This window comes from Sus scrofa, chromosome X (assembly GCF_054392235.1).
Source record: "Sus scrofa isolate SSC_HxYL_T2T_F1_AM1 chromosome X, Sscrofa_HxYL_maternal_Yorkshire_Landrace_v2.0, whole genome shotgun sequence".
NCBI classification, from domain to species: Eukaryota; Metazoa; Chordata; class Mammalia; order Artiodactyla; family Suidae; genus Sus; species Sus scrofa.
The window spans coordinates 7647985-7671528 of NC_139401.1; the positions used below are offsets into that span (position 1 = coordinate 7647985).

Sequence of the window (23544 nt, forward strand, 5' to 3'; positions counted from 1 at the left end):
TTTTGTGTCGTTCCTGTAAAGATGTCTGTGATTTGCTGGGCCCTCAGGTGCGGGTTTAATTTTGTTTGCTTGTGATGTATGATTGCAGAAAGGTGTTATTCCTGAAAAGCCATCAAAATATAATTAAAAAGTTGGCAGAGGTGATGTCTCATCGCTGGCTTTGTTTATTTTTTTAATAAAAAAGGAAACCCCAGTTGTGCTCGGCTTGGAGTTCAATGACCATAAACCAAGAGTTCGCACCCTTGGAAACACTGCATGCCGGGTTTTCTTTGGAAAGGGAGGTGGGTTTCATTGTGGGCAAGGAAGATAGAAAGAAAGCCCAGTCTCCATGTGTTTATTCACCCAATGATTCAATCTCATAGGATCCTGAACTCTTGAAATGGATGGTTCAGAGGACAATGGAAAGTATACAATGGGCAAAAGGCAACCCTGAAACTCTCCTTTGTGGTTGGCTCTTTGCTGTAAATGGCTTCTCCTCTTGTAATTTACCACTGCCAGCCCTCCCCTTTGCAGCAATGCCAGATGGTGACTTTCCTTCAACATCTTACCTATATCTTTGCTCCCAGATTCCGGCTGCAGCTCATTCTCCCCTCCCTCTGTATTTCGCTTGTACCTTTCAGATTTATGCATGCAGGCAAGGCTGACCTCTTGGCTCTCCTCATCTACTTTAAACTCCTTGAGTATAAGAATCACGTGTTATTCCTCCTTGCACCCTTGCTCCCCGGTGAATAGCCTCAAGGAAGATCTGTCGAGTCAGTGTTCAGTGAACTGAGCTGTCCTTAAATCATGTTGATGACTGTAGGACTTCTTGGAAATGCATTTCTTTATACATTTAAATTCCATTCCTGTGAAGTAGCTGTAGATTTTATATTTCAGACTCTTTGCTTAAAGGTTAAAACTATGCGGTTGCTATGCGTGGCTGCTTTCCTTGAAACTGCCTCTCTGATTAATGCTTTTTCTCCAAAGACAGGAGTCCTGTTATTAGAGGAGGCCTTTTTTCTTCAGCACATCGGCAACCTAAAGTTTTGGTTAGAATTGAACCATGCTCTGGAGTTCCCGTGTGGCTCAGCAGTTAACAAACCCAACTGAAATCCCTGGGGATGCAGGTTCGATCCCTGGCCTCACTTAGTGGATTAAGGATCTGGTGTTGCTGTGAGCTGTGGTGTGGGTCACAGACGTGGCTTGGATCCCACGTTGCTGTGGCTCGACCGGCAGCTGTAGCTCTGATTGGACCCCTAGCCTGGGAACTTCCTTCCATATGCCACAGGTGCAGCCCTAAACAACAAACAAACAAACAAAAATTATAAAAAAATAAATAACTAAAAGAATTGAACATGTTCTGACTTATCAGGGTTTAAATCTTCAAAGTTGGTGTAGGAAAGAGTTTTGCTCTTTCCATCATAGATTTGCATATTTTCTGTATCGCCTATAATGAAGAAATGCTTGACACATATGAAAAATTTAACGCCTGTAATTTCATGCATATATCCCACCACCGAGAGTGCCAAGCACTCCCAAATTTCCTTTATAGTCTTTGAATCCTAAATAAGTCACAGAATCTCCTCAGAGTGTTAACCAACCTGGGTTCTTGGCCTTCTATAATCAATGGAAATTGATACAAGGCCAGGCAAGAAATGCAGGTGGGGCTTTTCTCATGCAGCAGAGAGGAGAGAACACAAGCAGAAGCTTCGCTTCCTTCCTCCCCAAGGGGGTAAGCTGGTTCCTTCCATGGGGCCAGAGTAGTGGTCTGGCCAGGGGGGTGGCCTGCCCTTCTTTTGATGTTATGTGCAGGAGCCATGCTTCTGCTCTTGATGCCCTGCTTGTGCACTTGGCTCTTCAGAACTCCCAGTTGGGTTGTTAGGGGTTTTTTGGTAACTTCTTGCCCAAAATTTGCTCCATCTGGATATTCGCACGGTTATTTGTAGTCCCATTTTTTTTGCTTAAAGGGATGTTTGCATGTGTGCAAGCACTGTAGCAAAGGGTCCCAGGTCCCAGCCTGTCTCAAGAGGATGGCAGGGCTTGTGAACATGAGGTGTTAATGTTTGAGTGGGTGATGGGCTGTTCAAGTCTCTAAGTATGCACGTGTTGGAGGTTTTAAGAAAATCCTCATTCCCGGGGGTTCCTGTCGGGGCTCAGCGGTTAACAAACCCGACTAGGATCCGTGAACATGGATTCGATCCCTGGCCTCACTCAGTGGGTAAAGGATCTGGCGTTGTCGAGAGCTGTGGTGTAGTTTGCAGACACAGCTTGGATCTGGTGTTGCTGTGGTTGTGACGTGGGCCGGCAGCTGTAGCTCCAATTCGAACCATAGTCTGGGAATTTCCATGTTGTGCGGATCCAGCCTTAAAATGATAGTAATAATAAATGCAAAAAAAAAAAAAAAGGCCTCATTCCTTCAGTGAATTAACACTTGGCTTGGCTAGATGGTTCTGTGCAAAGGTCCGTACAGAACAACCTCACTCTCTCCTGTTTGATTCTCCCATATCTGGAGAGTTTGGTCAGGAAGGAACAGTGAAGGTTGTGGTTTCATAAATCTAAAACCAACTAAAGGCACAGCCTTGTATGTGCACGTGGGCCGTGAGTGAGACTGCTCACCTCATAGAGCAGTTTCTGGCCACGTGGTTTCCGTACCCCTGCATTTTGGGATGCTCGGTCCTTGGACTGCTTTTCTAGGGGACCGTCTCCATTCCGTGTTTCTACACACTCACCAAGTCCAGACAACTCTCTTGAATACAGACCTAAACATCCAGAGCCTTCTTCAACACGAATCTTAAATTTCCTTTATCTCAAGTATGGTGATTTCCCTCCACCCTGCAGTGTCTCTTGTCTCTGTCCATGGAATCATTCTCCAGCTCAGTAGCCCAAAACTTTGGGTCTCCTTTGCATGCTCTTTCTCTGTTAAGCCACCAAGCTCGGTGTAGGACCTTCACAATACAACGAATTGTCCTTTACCTTAGAAGATGCTGTGGGCTAAAACTTCACCAGTGGGACAGGCTGGGAAGTCTTTGTTGAATTACTCTCCCAGGTTACTCTCCCACCTGCTGGCATGTGTGTCTCTTACCAGGGCATAAAGGGGACATGTCACCTCCTGCTCATAATGTGATGTCACAGATGCAGTGGATGTGGTGTCCTAAACACAGTGGCCCAGGACGATGCTGTGTAGAGTGCCCGTATGATCAAGATGAACGCAAGCTAGAGAATCAGTATGGAAAGGTGAAAGCCTTTTCATCATTCCTGATGATGGAATCATTCTCAAAAAGTGATACAGTCAACACCACTTTGACCTGGTCCACAAAATAGGCCATCTCTGGATGAGTGGCTCCCATTGGGCCACTGTCTGTCTGGTCAAGTTTATGGTGGTTCTTCATTGCTTTCTAAGGCACGTTGTTTTTTTTTGTGGGGACCAGAGAATGATTGGAACAAGGATGTAATGGTAGGCACTGCTCCAGCATCGTTCAAGTTATTAAATCATGGACCAACTTTCGCAGTTTCTGCCGAGTGTATTCTTACGGATCTTGGCCAGTTTACGGGATTCTGCGTGTCTTCTTATTAGGATGCCCTTTACCCTGCAGATCAGAGAACCCATATGAGGCCTGTACCAGCTGTAAGTTGATACATCCCAATTATACACTCAGGAACTGGGGGGAATAACTCAGGAAGGTCTGTGGAGACATCGGTTACACTGTGAAAAGGATTGCGTCAAAAGTCCTTATCTAGGAGGCCTGAAAATTTCTGGATATTCCATTCTCTCCAATATTCTGGCAACTGCCTGTGGATGCTATTGAGAATAGTGACAGAAGTACTGACCTCTATTTTTGCATTGCGGAGTTTTTCCTTCAATTAGTGGGCTTTAGGTCTGTGAGCTGCCATAGCTCTGGAACCTACAGGACTATGGTTAGTCTACTGAGGCAGCTGATGGCAGCTTCCTGCTTGACCATTCTAGTTTCTTTTTATTAAGGAAACTGAGAAACAGCTGTAGCCTCGCCATGATCTCTGAGCCACAATTAGCTTGGGCATCAGGCTTTGCGCCCTGCTATTCTGGGTTGATGCCAGTTATGGTAATTCGGTTCACCTGGCTTCTGAAGGCAACGTGCTTGCACCTTTACTCTGCCTTTCCAGAATCCAATCAAGAGCATCTCATTAAGGGAATTTGGTTGGGTGGCTCCATCATCCTTGTTCAACCCTGTCCTGCTGGTTACTGCTGCTGAGTTGCTTCTAAAACATGCCGACTCCCCCCTCACCTGTGTGTCCCTTAGTGCTTTCGTGAAAGCGGCCCCTCTGAGCCCTCCCAGGGAACAGTCAAGTGGGAGATACCTGGTTTGACAGGAGCAGTTCATTCCAGCACCCCAACCGCCCTTATCCTTCTTGCTCGCTCTCATTTCTACCCTGAGATCTGCCAACTCCCCCTTATTTACTGAAGGCCATTTATGTGTCCAGTATTCCACGTGCCATCGCATCATACTCTTAGGAGTGGTGCTAGATGTCCTTCAGAAACTTGCATCCTGAGGCAGGTTGCAATGAACACTACCATGCCAAGGAATCCTCTTATCTGTATCTGGAGTACGGCATACTCTTCTCAGATCCAGTCTTGTCTAAGATGGGTCTCCCCTCATATCCTCACAGCTGGCCTGGTGAGCAGGTCTCTGGGACACAGGGTCCATAGAGAAGGGCTCATACCACGAGGCTCCTGTCTGGTGGGAACTGGATAGAGACCCAAAGCCGTGGTTCCTCCAGGTGTGCCCCCTCCACCAGCAGGAACGACACCTCCTGGGAACCTCTGAGAAGCCCACACACTAGGGACTCAGCCTAGCCTGGCTGAATCAGAAGCTGTGAGCATAGGGCTCAGCCCTCTGGGCTTTAACTCGTCTTCCAAGCGGTGCCAGGTGTGCTCACGTTTGAAAACCACAGGTCTAAGGGATGCAGAGAAAGAAGGGGCTCCGTCTTGAGGGATGTATGCTTCGTTTTCAGGACCTTCACCTCCTCCAGGTGAGGTCACTGCAGAAGAATTGGGGCCCCATGTGTCACCTGCATTGTTCCAGGGGATATGGGGGTGTTGACATCCCCAGGCTGGTCCCCAGACATAGGTACTGCTCTTTCCTTCGCAGGACCCCACTCTCATAGGGCAGGGCCGCCATCACCCAGTGGTCTTAGCATCTCCGCCTCCTTCTTACCAGCCCTGGTCCTGATTCTCAGCACAGTCAGCCCCACAGCTGTAGAAGATGGGTCTCCTTCCAGGTGGCGTGGAGACCTGGCTTACAGGGCGTGCTGAAAATCGACAATTAGCAACCTGAGCCTTTTTTGCAAAGCTCCTAACATTGAAAGCAGCCATCCCACGCAACCATTCTTAGGATTGTTGGTTTCCATTTCAATTAAAGACAGCAGCCATGTGACCTCCCATGGCCTTATCCTTCCTCTGACCCCGGAAGTGATTGCGGCTTCTCACAGGTGAGAGTGCTTGTCATCGTTGAAGCCCACTGCTAGGGCAGTGTGGTCCTTACCCCACCTACCACCAGCCATGCTGTCTCTGCCCCTTCAGACGGGTGGGCAGTCTCTATCCTCTCCATCCTGAATCCTCTTCTTCTGGGGATGTTTGCTTCCTCATCCAAGAAAGCACTTCCCATCCGTGCCCAGAAAGCTGAGCCGGAAGCAGAGCTTGTGGACGGATGCTTTGTTGAGAGGATTGAGCTCAAGGAAATGGAGTCAAGGTTGATGTCTTAGAGACCTGGTCACAGCACGACTAGCAAACCCAGCTGGTTGCTCAGGTGGACGGGCCATGGCTGAGGAGGAAGCCTGAGATCAGAGAAGTTCACAGCAGGAGAAATGGATGGAGACGGTGTTTTTTTTTTGCATCTGGCGAGAGCTTCCCCACTTACCACCGTGGTGGTAGGTCTCTTACTTTATTTTCTTTTAATAGCATTTGGTCTTTGTGATGTGGGAAATACACTAGAGGCTTATCATAATCATTGCCTTATAGCAGCTGCTTTGAGACGCCCAGAGTGAGTGTAGCCTCCTGGACATTCCCCTGGTTTCGTTTCTGTCCAGCTCGGTCCCAGAGATGTTAAGCAGCTAGAGTTGGATTCAATCAGATAAACCAAGGCAGACGTCAGCTACGGGGAGGTTGTCCCCTCCATTGTGTGGGTGAGGCTGTGTTCCGGGCCCCTGGGCCACAGCCTCCGCGGGGCCAGGGTGCAGTGTCTCTGCACCAGGCAATTTAGGACACTGGCAATCAGCTTCATAAACTGTCCAGGAGATGGTTCCCTTCTGGTTGAGGCCAGTTTTCCTTTTTCCTTCGGCTTAAGGTAAAAGGTGTTGAATCCTTGGAAGCTGGCCTATGTCTGACTCCCGTCAAACCAATTCTTTTTTTTTTTTTTTTTGTCTTTTTGCCTTTTCTAGGGCCGCTCCTTTAGCATATGGAGGTTCCTAGGCTAGGGGTCGAATTGGAGCTGTAGCCACCAGCCTACGCCACAGCAACTTGTGATCCGAGCTGCATCTGCGTCCTATAGCACAGCTCACGGCAATGCCAGATCCTTAACCCACTGAGCAAGGCCAGGGATGGAACCCATAACCTCATGGTTCCTAGTCGGATTCGTTAACCACTGCGCCACAATGGGAACTCCAAACCAATTCTTTTTAAGTTAGCAATCATGCAGATAGGGAGAGTACATTTAAGTCTTGGGATTTAAGAGGTGGCGTTTTCCTCTGCCTCTGCTTGGATGATTTGATTTGATCATTCTGCTTTCTGTGGTGTCACGGTACTATGGCCCAGCTCTGGAAATATGTATATGTCCTTTTAAATTTGCCCTCCCTTGCTGCGTGTGTCAGACACAGTCCTTGGTGTGAGGGCTGCAGAAGTGAACCCCAAAACCAAAAGACTTCCTTCTGGGATTTTATTTAATCTTCATTTTGACCTCTGCTGCCTTTCAAACATTTCATTTGCGAATTCAACGGCACTGTTATTTCTTTAGAACCTACCTAAAATTTCCTTTAACTGTCTCCCAATATCCAGACCCAGTGTAACTGGTTATTTCCTCTAGTTCTGCCAAAACAGTGGTCTCCAAAGCCCCGTCGACGTGAACGCTTAGGTTCTAAAGGCCGCTGCTTTTCCGCCTATCTGTTCTCTGCGCTCTATTCATACGAATTATGTTGCTTGGATTACAGAACCTAACGGAAACATCTTTGATGTCTTTAAAAGAAAAAGGCGGTTAAGAACCAAAGTTGTTTGATTTCTCCCACAAAGAATATTTTCTGTTTTAGTCTGAGAACATTTTTACAGTCGTTTGCTTAGTTGGGTCCTGTATGCACTTCACCTTTGCTAGTCTGGAGTCTCACACTGGGTTTATTTGGCAACCTGTTCCCCAAAGAGGAAACTCTCTTTGTAAAGCATTGTGAAGATAAGCTGCCCAACACTGACCTTGTTGTTCTTCTTAATTCCCCGAGATTCCTAAGACTCCACTTCTTGTTCTGGCCAAGGACCAAAGTAAAATATTGTTTTGATTTTATTTGGGGTCTAATTAGAATCAAAAAGCCAATGTAAAGCACTTATTAATATGATCAGTCATAGGCAAGAGCCTCTTCCCAGGGAGTTTCTGGTAAAATGATGTGAATTTGAAATATTAGAAAGAGAATGCTGATGAATTAATTCTCCTTTCTAAAATTCTACCTGTGGTGGTCTCCACTGCTAGGCAGAATATCATTCTTGGAGTTCCCTGGGGGCTCAGCGGGTTGGGGATCCAGCTTTGTCACTGCTGTGGCTTGGGGTCGCGGCTGTGGTGTTTTTTGGATCCCTGGCCTGGGAACTTAAGCATTTCACAGGCATGACATATGTATGTCTATATATGATATATATATAATAGATAAATAATTTTTTACACCTAAATTAAAGATATTTTACATGACACGCTTGTCTGTGTGTGTAAATACACCCACCCTCCCCTACACCTCCATCCACAGAATAATTCTATAAAGACATGATTTATGGGCATGTGCATTTGGAAACATATAGGTACGCACAAAAATGAATGTTTATAGGGATCTGACTTTAAAACCCTTCCAAAGTAGAGATTTTTTTAATGGATAAAAGTAACTGCATGGACATATTCCAATGGGACAGTGCACTTTGACCATGTCCTGTGGTGTCTTGTTGGTATTTTCTGCCCGTGAAGTTTGTGTTTTAAAAACAGCTTTCAGATCCTACATGACTTACCCAATCCTTAGGAAATATTTCATTCTCAAATGCAAGTTTTAGCACATGTTTCACTTACAGGTGGGTTTGTAGTTAAAATGTCAATGTATATATGTTTGTTATGCATGCTATATATGTAGTATACATATCATATATATCATAATGAATAGTATATAATATACGTCGTAACAAATTATATCTTCATAGATTAACTGCATGTGTTATATAGATACTAGTATATATCAGTAGATAATGTAATTAATAGTATCCATATTATCTACATAGCTTTCTCTCATGTATGATCTTCCAGATTTCTCTACAGTCTTTGGCGGGGGGGGAATTGCCAGGATTGACTGCTTCACCTGTTATTCTAAAGTCAGCTGAAGCAGCTATTCTTCAACAACCTGGGGGGAGGGGGGAGAAATTAGCCTTTGGGTCTCGCATACAGCAAAGATTTGCCTAATCAACCACAGCAGAGAAACCCTTGAAAAAAGCCAGACGTCCGTTAAACTTGCAGCATTTGATAGATAGTCCAAGGAAGCTCCTTCCAGCTCCTGGAGTTGGTTGGGAGATCTGAGAAGTCATGCTGGCAAAATTTGAGCCGCTGTCTTCATCAGCTCCCCTTAGGACAAGCAACAGGCCATGTGATGAAAAGGATGCTCCTAAAGAGGTCAGGGGCTTCTGAAGCCCCCAGTTTAATTAAAAGGCGAACCCACTGTGGGTTCAGTTGTATAGACGTTAACACGTTTTAACGTTGTGGGTAGAAGCCCTGGTCATGTGAACTGTGGAGAATATGACAGGGTTATTCTTTTGAAAATCTTGGCAAGGAAGGAGAGGTTTAACTTTGAGAAATCGAGTGACGTGTGTGGGAAGCTTTGAAGTAGACGTACTTGGCCATCGTTTCCTAGTGTGTACAAAGCGCTCGTCAGCATGCTCTGCACCTGAAACTCATAGCATATGCTACCTTCCTTGGGTCTCAGTTTCTTAAAAACACAGGTCAAATTTAATTTTTAGGTCGTCGATAAAAGAATCTATTTTCGAATGCATTTCAGGATGATGAGTTAACCAAATAGCGAATTTTAAAACATGGTTGAGCAAAATATTCGTGCCAACCCATGACCATTCCTTTCCCGTGATTATCCTTTAAGTACATTTGTTCATTAATATATTGCTTTGTGAATTACTTGTCTGTTGCTAGAGAAGGGTGGTATCATTTCTCTTATCACAAGGTAATGGGAAATTCCGTCATCTCTCCCTTGCTTTTTTGTTCCTTTCCTTCTTTCCTTTTCTCCAACAGTATTTATTTAATAAACTACTATTATTAAATATAATTATATATTATAATTCAGTGTAAAATTTGAAGGAAGACGATTGATTAAGCCTCAAAAATATATCTTTGTAAAATATTATGCTTCCCCCCTCCTTACTGCAGGGTAGAACACCCCTTATTTTCTTTAACTGACTCCTTTTTCTTTCTTTCTTTCTATTTAGGGCTGCACCCACGCCATGTGGAAGTTCCCAGGTGAGAGGTTGAATCCGAGCTACAGCTGCCAGCCTACCCACAGCCACAGCCATGCTGGATCCGAGCCGCGTCTGCGACCTACACCATAGCTCACAGCAATGCTGGATCCTTAACCCACTGAGCAAGGGCAGGGATCGAACCCGCAACCTCATGGTTCCTAGTCGGATTCGTTAACCACTGCGCCACCATGGGAACTCCACATCAGTTTTGTGTGTTTTTTTATTTTTATTTTTTATATGCCATATAGAAATGATATCATACAGTCTGTCTCAGACTTATTTCACTAAGCATAATACTTTCTCAGTCCCTCCACGTTGTTACAGTTTTCAGAGTTTCATTCTTTTTTATGGCTAATATTCCATTGTTTGCAATATTACATTTTATGGCTAAGTAGTATTACGCACACACACACACACACACACACACATCGTCTTTATCCATTCATCTGTTGATGGATTCTCAGGTTGCTTCCATATCTTGGTTATTGTTAATAGTGTGGCTATGAACACTGGAGTGCATATTTTTTTTCAAATTAGTATTCTTGCCTTTTCTGAATATATATTCAGGTGTGGAATTGCTGGGTCATATGGGAGTTTCATTGATGCTGGTAGCTTGGAATTCAAATTAGTTTTGCTTAACACACAATGTCTTCCTTGTTGTAGATTCCACTCTTTTGAGCTCCCCAAGCGGAGTCACGGCCCACTCTCTAACCCATATCCCTTATGGATGTGTTTCCCTTTGTGCCAAGGACACCAACTCTGTTAACATTTTTTTGTCACATAACTGCTGGCAGCACAGGTGTTGTCACAAATAGAAAGCAAGCCATTCTTGGTAGGACCAGGGAGCGTTACCTCCAGCTTTGTTTCTGCTTCTTGCTGACTTATAGAGTGCAATGGCTGCCACCATTGCCTTTGCACCTTCACAGCAGACATGATACAGCACTTACTGTGTGACTAGCCCTGTTGTAGGCAAACCCTCACCATCATCCCATGAGATACAGAAAACTTGTGACCCAGAGGGACACAGCACATTTTTCAAGCTCTCAGAGGTATCAAGTGGCAAGCCCACAATCGAACCTGAGAGCCTCTGCTTCCTCGCTCCATGGTCCTAACAGCTAAACTGATGTTATATTCATCGTCTCTTGCTAGGTACTAGATAAATGCATTTGTCATTCCATAAACAGTGTCTAGAACACAGCGTCAGTGAAATGGTAAATAGCAAAGCTCTAACCACCAGAGAATTTTATGAAAGGAGATGCTGCATTGGATTTTGACCGAAAATGATCACTTATTAGTGGGATGATAAGTGCAGTGCATAGAGAAATGTCTCACTACAGTGGAAACAAAAGCCTTCAGCTCCTCATCTCAGGCCGCCCAGATTTTAAACAGCTGGCCAACGCATGACTCATAGTTTGCTTGAGGCCGTTGTCCTTACATTTGATGCATTTTCCAACAGAAAGGTGCAATTCACACAGATGTACAGGCAAGCTGGGGGCAGGGAGTTGATCTTTTATTTTTCAATATTAAAATAGATCTTATCACTGCCACAAACATTTAATTCAAGAAGGAGGGTTATCTTCCAGTGATTTAGTGAGGGGCATTCAAGGCAGGGAAATAAGGGGCTTGAGAAAGAGACCCTGCATTTTCCAACCACCTTGAACTTGGAAACAAGAATTGAGCTCTCCAGCACCCCCACCCCATGCCCTGTTTGGGGGCAGTTGGTTTCGGGGGAGGGGATGGTAAACACAAAGATTTGTAGAGAGATTTTGTAATCAGCGACCTTATTAGAAACCCCCAAATTATGGAAATCTATCTTGGTCCAGATAGAACATCCAGTAACCCACTTCTTTAACCCAAGCAAGGAAACCCAAGCATCCTGGAATCCAAACAAGCCAAAAGACACCCTTTATCTCCACTGTTACCTGAAAATTGGGCTCATCTTTTTGTGGGTATCAAGCCAAAAGACACACTCAAGCCAGAGAGCAGGAGAAGGAAGATTTTTTACTTGCAACAAGTAAGAAGACTGCCTGGGGATCTGGCCCAAAGCAGTGTCCACCCCCCACCCTCCCCAACAGCAAAACTGAGGAAGTTTTAAGCTAGAGGTACGTGCATATGTGGGAAGGGGCTTGGGTGGGGAATGCACATTCATGAAAGAGCTGGAGCACTGGAGAATTCAGCATCTAATTGGAGTGAAGGTTGACAGAGTCTGAGCTTTCATTGAAGTGTCGAGAGTCCGAAAAGGTCAACATCTTTATTCCTTATGTTCTGACCAGTCTGGGGTCTCAGTTACCCTCTTCCACCTGAGTGGGGGTCCTTAGTTCCTGCTGAACTCAGAGAGAGGTGTCGGATGGTGAGGTGTGTCCCTTGTGGAGGAACCAGGACTCTTGCTCTATGGCTGAAGAACTGTTGCACGGCTTTTCCTTTGTTCCTTCAATCTCTCGCTTTCCTCCAGAATATGAATGACTGAGACCTGGTCAAGGACAAGCGTTGTGGCCAGTCTTGGATCACAAAATGGCTTGGGCAACAAAATGCCTTCTGTCGTGTTACAAAAGCCAGGCCTGTTGCTCTTTCCCCGGGTGAAACCAAATCACCTCGGATTTGAACCCAGCCTGAACTCAGGTTGGGATTCAAACCCACAGTTTTTTAATTAGAGTCACTCAGCGGGTGTCTGCACCCATGGAGGCTCAGGGTCTTTGTATTTCAGCACAGAAGGAATTCCATGAGAAACAGCGATAGGTACGAAATAGATTAAGATCGGACACTTGTGTGTGACCCTCGTGTGGTCAGGCAAGGAAGCTCTGCCCCAGGGTTTAGGTGGGCTGCCTTTTATCATCCAAGGAAAGTGGGGAGTGGGAGAAGACTCACCTTCTTGTGCCTTCATTCTTCAAGCAGACGGCCGTCTTGAGTAATTACTAACTTACAGTGATCTCCCCAAGTCCCTAGGTTTCCCCTCTCTAGTGGTCCCCCGCTGGGAGTTCTGCAGCCACCTGTGTGACTATCCTTATCTGTCTTTATCGCAGAGACCTCCCACCTGTCTGCTTACACCACCACCAGCGCCCAGAGAGTCCACCTGAATGTTACCTGAATGCCTGCTGCCAATACACGTTCTTTGCTCAGATTGAGAATGCACGTAATATCCTCAGATGCTATTCTCTGCATGGTGTGAGAGTCTTAGTACACAGAACCCACCTCGGGACCTGAAAAATCTGCCCCCCCCCCGGAATTCAGTTCCTCAAATCCTTGCTCACCTATTTCTCCAACACTAGCAGTTTCTAAGGAATATCCTAGTCAGTTGCTTCCATTTGTCTTTAGGGAAGAAACAGCACTTCGAGCAAGGAGAGATTAATCATTTGTGGCAATGGAAAAAGAAAATTGCACAAACGGGCAGCGAGAGTTACATTTTATTTGGGGATTGTCCTGAGGACTATAGCCTGGGGGAGAGCATCTCAGCTTGGTGGGTTCCTTCCAAGGAAATAAGGGAGGTCTCGGTATCCAGGAATTTTTGCTAGAAAACAAAAACAAAAAAAAATGTAGTTGAACACCAAAAGATTACTGCAAAGAAACTTCAAAAACCCAGATACCTCAAGTGGATGAATTTTGTGCTTTTTTATCTATGGGATGGTGCAAGAGTCTGGGCTCATTGAAGTTATTCCTTGAACTATGTAGGGCCAGTATCCTGTTTTTCTCCAGCCTAAAGTCCCCTCGGGATATAGGGGCTGAGGGCCTGATGGCCACAGCGTCCTTTGTTTGAATGAGGTATAATTGGATTCAGTAGTGTGTCTTGATGATCTGATAGGCTTTCCCATCTCAGACACTCCCAATCTGGTCTTTGGCTGGGAACCCTGCTCACCTTCCTTTGCCCTTAGCAGGACCTGTTACCCTGTTTGTTCTTGTGCTTGTCCCACAGTGAGGCCAAACAAACAGAACCCAGAATTCGGAACAGAGAGAGGTTTATGGCAGGGTGGGCCAAGGAAAGGAGAACTGGTGGCTTGCTCTGAAAAACTCTGACCTCCCTTGATGGCTTGGAGGGAATGTTTTTATGGCCAACGTGTGGGGGTGAGGACTGTTGGATGTGTCACTTTCTTCTGATTGGTTGGTTGTGAGGCCGCAGGGCGGGGTACCAGGTATCTTTCTGATGCTCTGCCTGAAGTTGCCATCCACCTGAATGGGAGTTTTAGTTCTGAAGAAGAGCTCCTTGAGGGGGTCGGGGTGGGGGGACCAGGACCCTGCCCCCAGGCTGCACTCTCGTCCCTTGACTGCCCTTGTCTTGTCTGTGCATCCCCTCCCTTCTCTGATGAACTCCTGTTTGGATCTGCCCTTTGGAACTTAGGCAAGTTCATGGAGGCTGAATGAAGCCCATTTCAAACAAACGAGAAATGGGGACACACTGAAAGTCTTTATACCCAGGAGGGTCCCATAGGGTCCTGCTCTATTTCCGAGCTGCTCTCTCAAAGGAAGTGACATTTCTCTGTCATTAAAATACACGAAAGAAAGACAAATGCATGTTACATGGATTTTCTCCCCCCCCCCCCGGAATGGGTCCGGATTTTCAGCAAACACAATGGAAAAGCAGCCCTGAGCTTAAGCGAAGAACTAGCAAATTTCACCCACAAAACAGCTATGGTGCTTCCTTCAACACCTCCACGACTTTCTAATGGCTTTTGATTTTGAGGTTTGGTTTTGCTTTTATACAGACCTTATTTTTTTAGAAAAATCGAGCAGCAAGTTTAGAGAGTTCCCCTATAGCCTCCTAGGTTTGATTTTAATGATGCTAGAATCTTTTATTGTCCTGTAGGAAAAAAAAAATAGAAAAGAAAGACTCTAATCTTATTTTCCAACAGGATATAAGAGTCAATTGGCAGGGCTATCAGGTGATAGCTGATGGTTGGCAGCCTGGAGTGGGTTTTATCCCCCGCAGGCAGGAACTGTGTCCCCCAGGGGGTCTTTTTCTTGTCCCAATTTACTGCTAGCTTGGATGTTTTTATTTTTATGCTTCCCCAAGAGTGTCTTTTCTTCCCCCTAGCCACCATTGTATTGGGTTTTCGGTTTACAGACCTTTTATCACCCGATAGCCATTTCTTCGTAATTGATGGTGCCACCTGTAATATCAAGTTATTGTCATTAAAACCAGTCTGTTTTCATGGCAGGAGTTATTAGGTTTTGCAAAGAAGTGCTTTCCAGACACATCAGTCACAGGAAGCCAAACAAAAGAGCAAATAAACCACTTGGCCTGGAGGAGTGGAAGCTGACAAGCAGCAGCATTAAACAGGGGGAAGCAGGCCACCAGCTTTGAACTCCAAGACTGGGAATGTCATTATGTTCTGACTGTTGCCAGCCTGCTTTTATTATTATTTAAAAATTTTTTATGGGCGTATAGTCGACTTGCAATATTGTGATGGTTTCAGAGATACAGCCCAGGGAGGTGGTTATACATGTGACACTGACAGCGCTAACAGCCTGAACCCAGCCAGAACACCGACTGGGACTTGAACCCACGTGCCAGGACACGAACCCATCCCAAACCTTCATTGGGGACTTGAACCCATGTTTTAAAGTCGCACTCACCTGATGTCTGGACTCATTGAGGTTCAGGTTCTTTATGCCTCTGTGCAGAAGGAATTCAGTGAGAGACAAAGTGATAGGCAAGAAATAGTTTAATCAGGATACGATGCTTGCGAGCGATGCAAGCGGGCAGGCCAGGAATCTCTGCCCGAGGATCCGGTGAGCTACAGTTTTATTATCCAGGGGGCGTGGGGGTTAGAAAAGACCACCTTCTCCTTCCTGGGAGTACTAGCTTCACCTTGATATCTGGTCAGGTGTGAATTCAAATCAGCAGAAAGGCAGTGCTCAAACTCCTGGCCCTTGGTCTGAATCTGAGTGTGGGTCTTATCCCATCCCCCACACAACTGCTTTTTTGAGCTATTTATTAAGTGGCAGTGATCTCCCAACATTCCTTGGGTTTCCCTCTGCCTATGCTCCTTTATTGGGACTTCTATGACTACCTGTGCCTACTCCATCCCTATCCCGTAGACACACATCCATATACAGAGACACAAATTCATTCTTTCCCAGCTTATTGCCCCTATAGGTGACTGCTATATGTGCTATACCATAGATCCTTATTTCAGATGGCTTTTTTTTTTTCAATAATTTTTTATTTTCCCACTGTACAGCAAGGGGGTCAGGTTATCCTTACATGTATACATTACAATTACATTTTTTCCCCCACCCTTTCTTCTGTTGCAACATGAGTATCTAGACAAAGTTCTCAATGCTACCCAGCAGGATCTCCTTGTAAATCTATTCTAAGCTGTGTCTGATAGGCCCAAGCTCCGGATCCCTCTCACTCCCTCCCCCTCCCATCAGGCAGCCACAAGTCTTTTCTCCAAGTCCATGATTTTCTTTTCTGAGGAGGTGTTCATTTGTGCTGGCTATTAGATTCCAGTTATAAATGATATCATATGGTATTTGTCTTTGTCTTTCTGGCTCATTTCACTCAGGATGAGAGTCTCTAGTTCCATCCATGTTGCTGCAAATGGCATTATGTCATTCTTTTTTGTGGCTGAGTAGTATTCCATTGTATATATATACCACATCTTCTGAATCCAGTCATCTGTTCATGGACATTTGGGTTGTTTCCATGTCCTGGCTATTGTGAATAGTGCTGCAATGAACATGCGGGTTCACGTGTCTCTTTTAAGTAGAGCTTTGTCCGGATAGATGCCCAAGAGTGGGATTGCGGGGTCATATGGAAGTTCTATGTATAGATTTCTAAGGTATCTCCAAACTGTTCTTCGTAGCGGCTGTACCAGTTTACATTCCCACCAACAGTGCAGGAGGGTTCCCTTTTCTCCACAGCCCCTCCAGCACTTGTTATTTGTGGATTTATTAATGATGGCCATTCTGACTGGTGTGAGGTGGTATCTCATGGTAGTTTTGATTTGCATTTCTCTTATAACCAGCGATGTTGAGCATTTTTTCATGTGTTTGTTGGCCATCTGTATATCTTCTTTGGAGAAATGTCTATTCAGGTCTTTTGCCCATTTTTCCATTGATTGATTGGTTTTTTTGCTGTTGAGTTGTATAAGTTGCTTATATATTCTAGAGATTAAGCCCTTGTCAGTTGCATCATTTGAAACTATTTTCTCCCATTCTGTAAGTTGTCTTTTTGTTTTCTTTTGGGTTTCCTTTGCTGTGCAAAAGCTTTTCAGTTTGATGAGGTCCCATGGGTTTATTTTTGCTCTAATTTCTATTGCTTTGGGAGACTGACCTGAGAAAACATTCATGATGTTGATGTCGGAGAGTGTTTTGCCTATGTTTTCTCCTAGGAGTTTGATGGTGTCCTGTCGTATATTTAAGTCTTTCAGCCATTTTTGAGTTTCTTTTTGTGCATGGTGTGAGGGTGTGTTCTAGTTTCATTGCTTTGCATGCAGCTGTCCAGGTTTCCCAGCAATGCTTGCTGAATAGACTTTCCTTTTCCCATTTGATGTTCTTGCCTCCCTTGTCAAAGATTAATTGACCATAGGTGTCAGGGTTTATTTCCGGGTTCTCTATTCTGTTCCATTGGTCTGTCTGTCTGTTTTGATACCATTACCACACTGTTTTGATGACTGTGGCTTTGTAGTATTTCTTGAAGAATGGGAGAGTTATGCCTCTTGCTTGGTTTTTGTTTGTCAGGATTGCTTTGGCGATTCTGGGTCTTTTGTTGTTCCATATAAATGTTTGGATTGTTTGTTCTAGTTCTGTGAAACATGTCATGGGTAATTTGATAGGGATTGCATTGAATGTGTAGTTTGCTTTGGGTAGGATGGCCATTTTCACAATATTGATTTTCCCAATCCAGGAACATGGAATATCTTTCCATTTCTTTACATCTTCTTTGATTTCTTTGATTAAAGTTTTATAGTTCTCGGCATATAGGTCCTTTACCTCCTTGGTCAGGTGTATTCCAAGGTATTTGATTTTGTGAGGTGCAATTTTAAAAGGTATCAGATGGCTTTTTAATACTTGGTTTACCGTATTTGCTTCCCGTCTGTGTTTTCTTTGTTTCTCCCCAAACCCAACTAACAAATGTAATATTTTAGAAATTAAGCTTTATCTTTTTACTTAAATAAATACCCTTAAGCCGGTGTCACTCCTAAGTCACTTCTCTTAGAAAGCTAGACACTGAGACCCGGAACAGAGATGTTCAGGATGTAAACAATGCCATTAATAGATTTGATCTTATAGATGTAAAAAACGCCACACCCAGCAGAGAATTCACATGCTTTTTGAGCAGTGGAAGAACATTTAAACTGGCCAGAAAAGAAGCTGTAATATACTGCACAGAATCAGTTTCCTACAGACTGTGTCATCTACCCATAATGCATTAAAGTTAGAACTTCATCACACAAGTGGTGCTTAAAAGCACATGCCTCTTGGTACAACACTGTAAATCAGCTGTACTGTAGTATTTTTTAAAAAATTAAAACAACACCAGCAACCCAAAAGCACATGCCTCTTCCAGTTTTGTGGGTTCCGATGTCCCCTCTCATCTCCTCTATGAGTCACTCCCTGGTGGATTGCTAGGTGGCTGTGGGAGACTTGAAATTCTCACTTCAGGCAGCAATTCAGGTTCTTTATCCTTTCCTTGCAAACTCAGCTTTCTTCCTCCAGGAGCCATTCAAGGTGCCCAGCAGAAACAAAAGGGTTATTTTGTGACTTACTAGGATCGATTCTCCTAAGAAGCTATTAATTATTATTATTTTAAATTTTGTTATTATAGTTGATACACAATGTTCTGTTAATTTCTGCTATACAGCAGAGGGACCCAGGTAGACATTTCTTTTTCTCACATTAGCCTCCATCATGTTCCATCACAAGTGATTGGATATATTTCCCTGTGCTGTACAGCAGGATCTCATTGCTTAGCCACTCCCAATGCAGTAGTTTGCATCTACGAACCCCAAACTCCCAGTCCTTCCCACTCCCCTAAGAAGTTTTTAATGGCAACTTCACATACCAGCCTGCTTTTAGAATTCAGTTTTATTTCCTACCATTCAGAGCCTGCAAGTCCATTTCAATGAGCAATTCATCAATTGTACTGCGTCTCTACTCAGGCTCTTTTGAGTGGCTGTGTTAAGTCTTGAAGACTTGCCAAGCCTGAGATCATTAGCAAGACAGTTAAATCCGCTTATAAAGAGAGCTGCAGACCGAATGACAATGATGCAAACTTGCAGCTTTGAGGCAACCTGGGGAACCTTCGCCTGTAAAACCAGGCCTGTGGGTGGTCAGCCACACAATGAGAAAAGTTTCCACCCTGGTCTCTCTTAGGGGAAGAAAAATCATAGCACCTGTTAAAATAATTTACAAATTGTCTTCCAGGGTCAGGCTCTCTGCGTTCCTTTCCCCTTGGGCTTGCTTGCATCCTAAACCACTCTTGGTCAATCCCAGTCCATACATGTAACTCCCTGCATTGGAGTTATTCCTAAAGCCAGGACTGGGGGCCATGCTGCAAGAAGCATTTTTATGACAGAGACGTGGTCCTAGCAGAAATCCCTATTCGTGAGAATTCTACCAGCATGGTTATAAAATCAAGGGTCCACAGTGGAGTGAGTTGAAATCATGGAGTCATCTCTTTATGTAGTCCATGAAACAGGACATGATTCTAGAGAAAATGAACACATTTCCTATTGGGTCTTTTTTTCCTTTAAAAAAAAAGGCATTATTGACAGCTGGGGAATGTATTGTGAAGCCAGGATTCCATTAGTGCTGTTTCCCCCCTTATGTGTTGTGTAACAACATATCTTTGTGGTGGTTTCAGCCCGTGGCTCATAAATCATCATTCACAGTTAAGCAGGTTACTCATCGCATAGCCCTTGGAGTGGAGAGAGACGCTGGGTTTGCTCTCGCACATAAACCCTTGTCCTATATCAATATAGATGAATACAATCTTGAACGTAGAATAAACACATTGCTTTCTGGCCTCATCAGGATTCAAATCCAAGGTTCAGCAAACTTCTCTGAAGGACCAGACTGTAAATTTTTTAGGGTTCGCCAGCCAAGAAGGCTTTTGCTGTGTCGTGAGAGCCTGCACAGACAATGCAGAAGTGAATTGGGGGTGTTTGCATGCAGGGGAGCATGGGACAGTGCTGGCTGAAGTAGCCCCCGGGCTGCAGTTTGCAGACCCAACCCTTGTTCTTTCCTCAGGGTAGAAATGAAATGCCCCTCCAGGGGCCACCTCTCAACATCAGCAATGGCTGGCTTTGGAAGGACCTGGAAAGTTGAACTCACTGGGCTCCTGTGCTGGGATTGAATCATTGCAATTCTCAGTAGTGGTTATTGTCCTCGTCCATATGCATGGGTTGGAAAAAAATTTTCCAGCATAGTGGGATGAAGAGAAAGAGGGTTTATTGAGATAAGAGATGCTGCTAGCACAGTGGGCTGGCTTCCTGTGATGTGGGAGAGCAGACTCTGTGTGCAGGGCTATGTCTGTTTTTATAGCCTAGGGAGAGAGGAGAGGTTTCAAGATACACCTGCTGACCTGGAGTCATGATCTGTAACTCAAATGATGAAAATGTATTGATGCTTCCCTGTTCTGTGAATGCTTTCATAAGATTATTCTTTAGGAAAATTCCTCTATACTCCCCTAAATATTTATGATTTTGGAATCTTTCCCTTTTTCCATTTGCTATTATATTTACATATCTGAGCATGTATTTATCCATAGGTCTTTTGATTAGCTTATCTACCCATTGTCTACTGTCATAAAAGGACATATACATAGTGCATAAATACCTAGGACACTGCTTTCCCTCTGGATACTTCATTGCAAATATATCGTGAATGTTCCGTGTGACTGAAATCATGATTTTTAATTTTCAAAGTTTTGTGCACAACTTGTTGACCATAAATTATTTGGTCAGTTTGAAAATTGATGTGCTTTTCAACATAATCCATGTTTTTGTTCTCAAAATCAAAGCCATAATGGTTTATTTAACATCAGGCTTGGGAGTTCCTGTCCTGGCTCAGCGGAAATGAATCTGACTAGCATCCATGAGGATGCAGGTTTGATCCCTGGCCTTGCTCGGTGGGTAAGGATGCAGTGTTACCATGAGCTGTGGTGTAGGTCGCAGATCCCAGGTTGTTGTGGCTGTGGTGGGGGCCTGCAGCTGTAGCTCTGATTCAACCCCTAGCCTGGGGGAAAAACAAAAAACAAACAAACAAATCATCAGGTTCCAAAAAATGTGGAGATTATCACACTGTTTACATTATGTTGAAGGAGAGAAAACAGCTGGTAGAATTTAGAAATGTTAGAGCAATTTAAGGGAAATGTCTCCACGTGTCTAACCAAGAGTGTTCTGCTTTTATAGTATGTTTTCAAAGGTTATACAAGTGTTTATTTGCTTTTACCTCTTCAGCTCTGTTTTGCCATCCTTGGGCTCATCCTCTGTTTGTGCACTGCAATTGAAATTGAAGTGTGTTTGTTCAGAACACAATGACATTCCTTTGTCAATTGCAGAGGGCATCTCAGCTTGAAATGGGAACAAAGTAAATAGGAGAGGAAAAGAGGTGTGTGTTCCAGGAGTGGATTAGCCCATTCTGTGGTTGGAGAGCAGTATGTATTCAAAAGATTTAACAGATCCCTGATCAATGAAGACAAAGATTATTTTCAATTCTGAGTGGCTTAAACGCGTTGCTTGGCCTACATGCTAATATGAGTGCTAAAATAAAACGAAAACAGGAGTTCCCCTTGTGGCACAGCAGAAACGAATCCCGCTAGTGTGCATGAGGATGCGGGTTGGATCCCTGGCTTTGCTCCGTGGGGTCGGGGATCTGGCATTGCCATGAGCTGCGGTGTAGGTTGCAGATGCACCTCGGGTCAGGTGTTTCTCTGGCGGTGATGTAGGCCAGCAGCTGCAGCTCGGATTTGACCCGTAGCCTGGGCCTCCGTATGCCGCATGTGCAGCTGTAAAAACAAAAACAAAAAAACAAAAAACATGCCACATCAGGAGATTCCCTGAGTCTTTGAGTATAGAGCAAGTTCACATGCAAGTTAGTATATTTCTTTCTGTTATGCACTCACGTGTGTACATTTGTGTGTTGCAATGTAGTCTCTGTATATGCCTACCTATAAAATGAAGAATAAGCACCCTTCCTGGTGTGAGCTGAGGTCCTGCAGCTGAGCTCACCTCAACTGTTTACAACAGCGTTATTGCAAGTTCCTTATCAGACACACGGCCTTACAGTTTGGGGGAAGGTAGAAAGGTTGCTCCCCCTTCCAGGTTACTCTGGTTGGTCTAAGAATTAGATTGATGGGAGACAGGTTCACAGGAAAAAATGAAGCAAAAGGTGAATAGCAGGCATTCATGGGTGAAGCTCAGGGAAACCAACATGAACAAACCCTCCCCTTAAATCTCCTCTTGAGCTCTAGACCAAAGAGGATGTTGGGAGCAGTGGTTTGGGCCTTCCAAGGGGAGGAAGGCCACAGACAGGGAGATGGAAAAGCAAATGCTTGTAAATTGATCTTTGCAGGGCCATGCCTAGACCAAGGAACACAGTGGACTCTCATCTGCAGTCCCTGCCGCACGTGGCCCATGTCCTTTGCACACATCTCTGGTCATAGCTCCCTCCCCAGAACACACCCTCCACCTAAATTCTTTTAAGTCAGCCAAGGGGGTGGACAGAGTTTCTATCTCATTGATTGCAGCCGCAAAGGATCTGCATGCCGAAGAGACATCATGTTGGAGCCACAAGTTTTGCTCCAGAGCACCGTCTTGGCAATTGTTCCTGCTTGTGATACATGCGTATCCATGGTCTGAAAATCATGGTCAAAACACATGGAGAAATTCAGGGGAAGTCGTGCCTTTCTCGCCAAGTGTGGGTTACCAAGGAAATCAAATTTTAATCTCAAAACCCAAACTTCTCCTTGGTTCCTATTCTATAATCCCTTAGGCTCCCATACCCCTTTAAGCAGCAGTCAGGAGATCAAACTGGAAATAAAAAGTGGGTATCACCCAAGGTTTCTATTTTCCTGCAGAAAAAGATTTAAAACTAGTGAGAAAGGGGAGTAGAATGCAAAATATGTGAGCCATTTATATACGAAACAGAAGACTTGGATGCAATCTGGATGGTTCCTTGTTGTACTGCATCTTTCTCCTCCACCCCACCCATCATTTCACCCCCTCCTGGGGCAACAGCCGAAGAATCCTCCCTGTCGAGGTGAATGCAGTTTACTCAGCTGGAAAACGCAGGTGGCGACAGACCTCATTGTACTTTGTTAATTGCTGGGAGGGTTACATAGGTGAACACGGATAAGTGCTTCGAAGGTAGCGTGGATCGCATAAGCCTTGGACAGATGTCATCTGTCCGTACATGACGTCACCCCTCGCTGTATATCCCGTGATTCAGAGCGTGCTGGTGCCGAAGTTCTGTCCTCTGTCTACAGACAGGAGGAAAAGACAGCCTTGAACCAAATGGGTGTGCATACAGCTACTTGACATTGAAACTATTAGGAATCTTCTGGGTGATGACCGTGTACATAGTGGGGGGACCCTAAGCCGGCCTTCAGGGCCAGAACCATTGAAGAAAGCAAGAAGGCCAGCCGTTCGTCACACCCACCAAAGACGAAAGGTAGATCTTTTGGGCTGAAGGAAATGGGTATTTCTTACCAGAGAATGGTTAAGGGGAAAACAAAACAAAACAAAAAAAGAGTTACTAATGGTCAGCTTCTGACACTGCAGATGAAGGGAATGGGACTGTGCCATCCTAGAACCTTGCCACTGTGGCATGAGAATTATTTGGCGCTGAAGGCAACTAAGAACAGGGGACACAGGAGGAACTCTACCCGTTCCCTTCCTGCC

At 44.7% G+C, this 23544-nt stretch overlaps 1 long non-coding RNA gene across 2 annotated transcripts in view; it reads left to right on the forward strand.

Moving 5' to 3' along the window:
• LOC102166006 (uncharacterized) overlaps positions 1 to 23544 on the forward strand; it is a 316146-nt gene that overhangs the window by 78941 nt on the left and 213661 nt on the right. Inside the window, exon 1 of one of the 2 annotated variants that reach the window (XR_014835081.1) lies at positions 5477 to 5883. The exons of the other annotated variant lie outside the window; for it this stretch is intronic. This is a non-coding gene — a long non-coding RNA (uncharacterized LOC102166006). Of the gene's footprint in view, positions 1 to 5476; positions 5884 to 23544 lie in introns of those variants that run through there. 2 annotated transcript variants of the gene reach the window in all.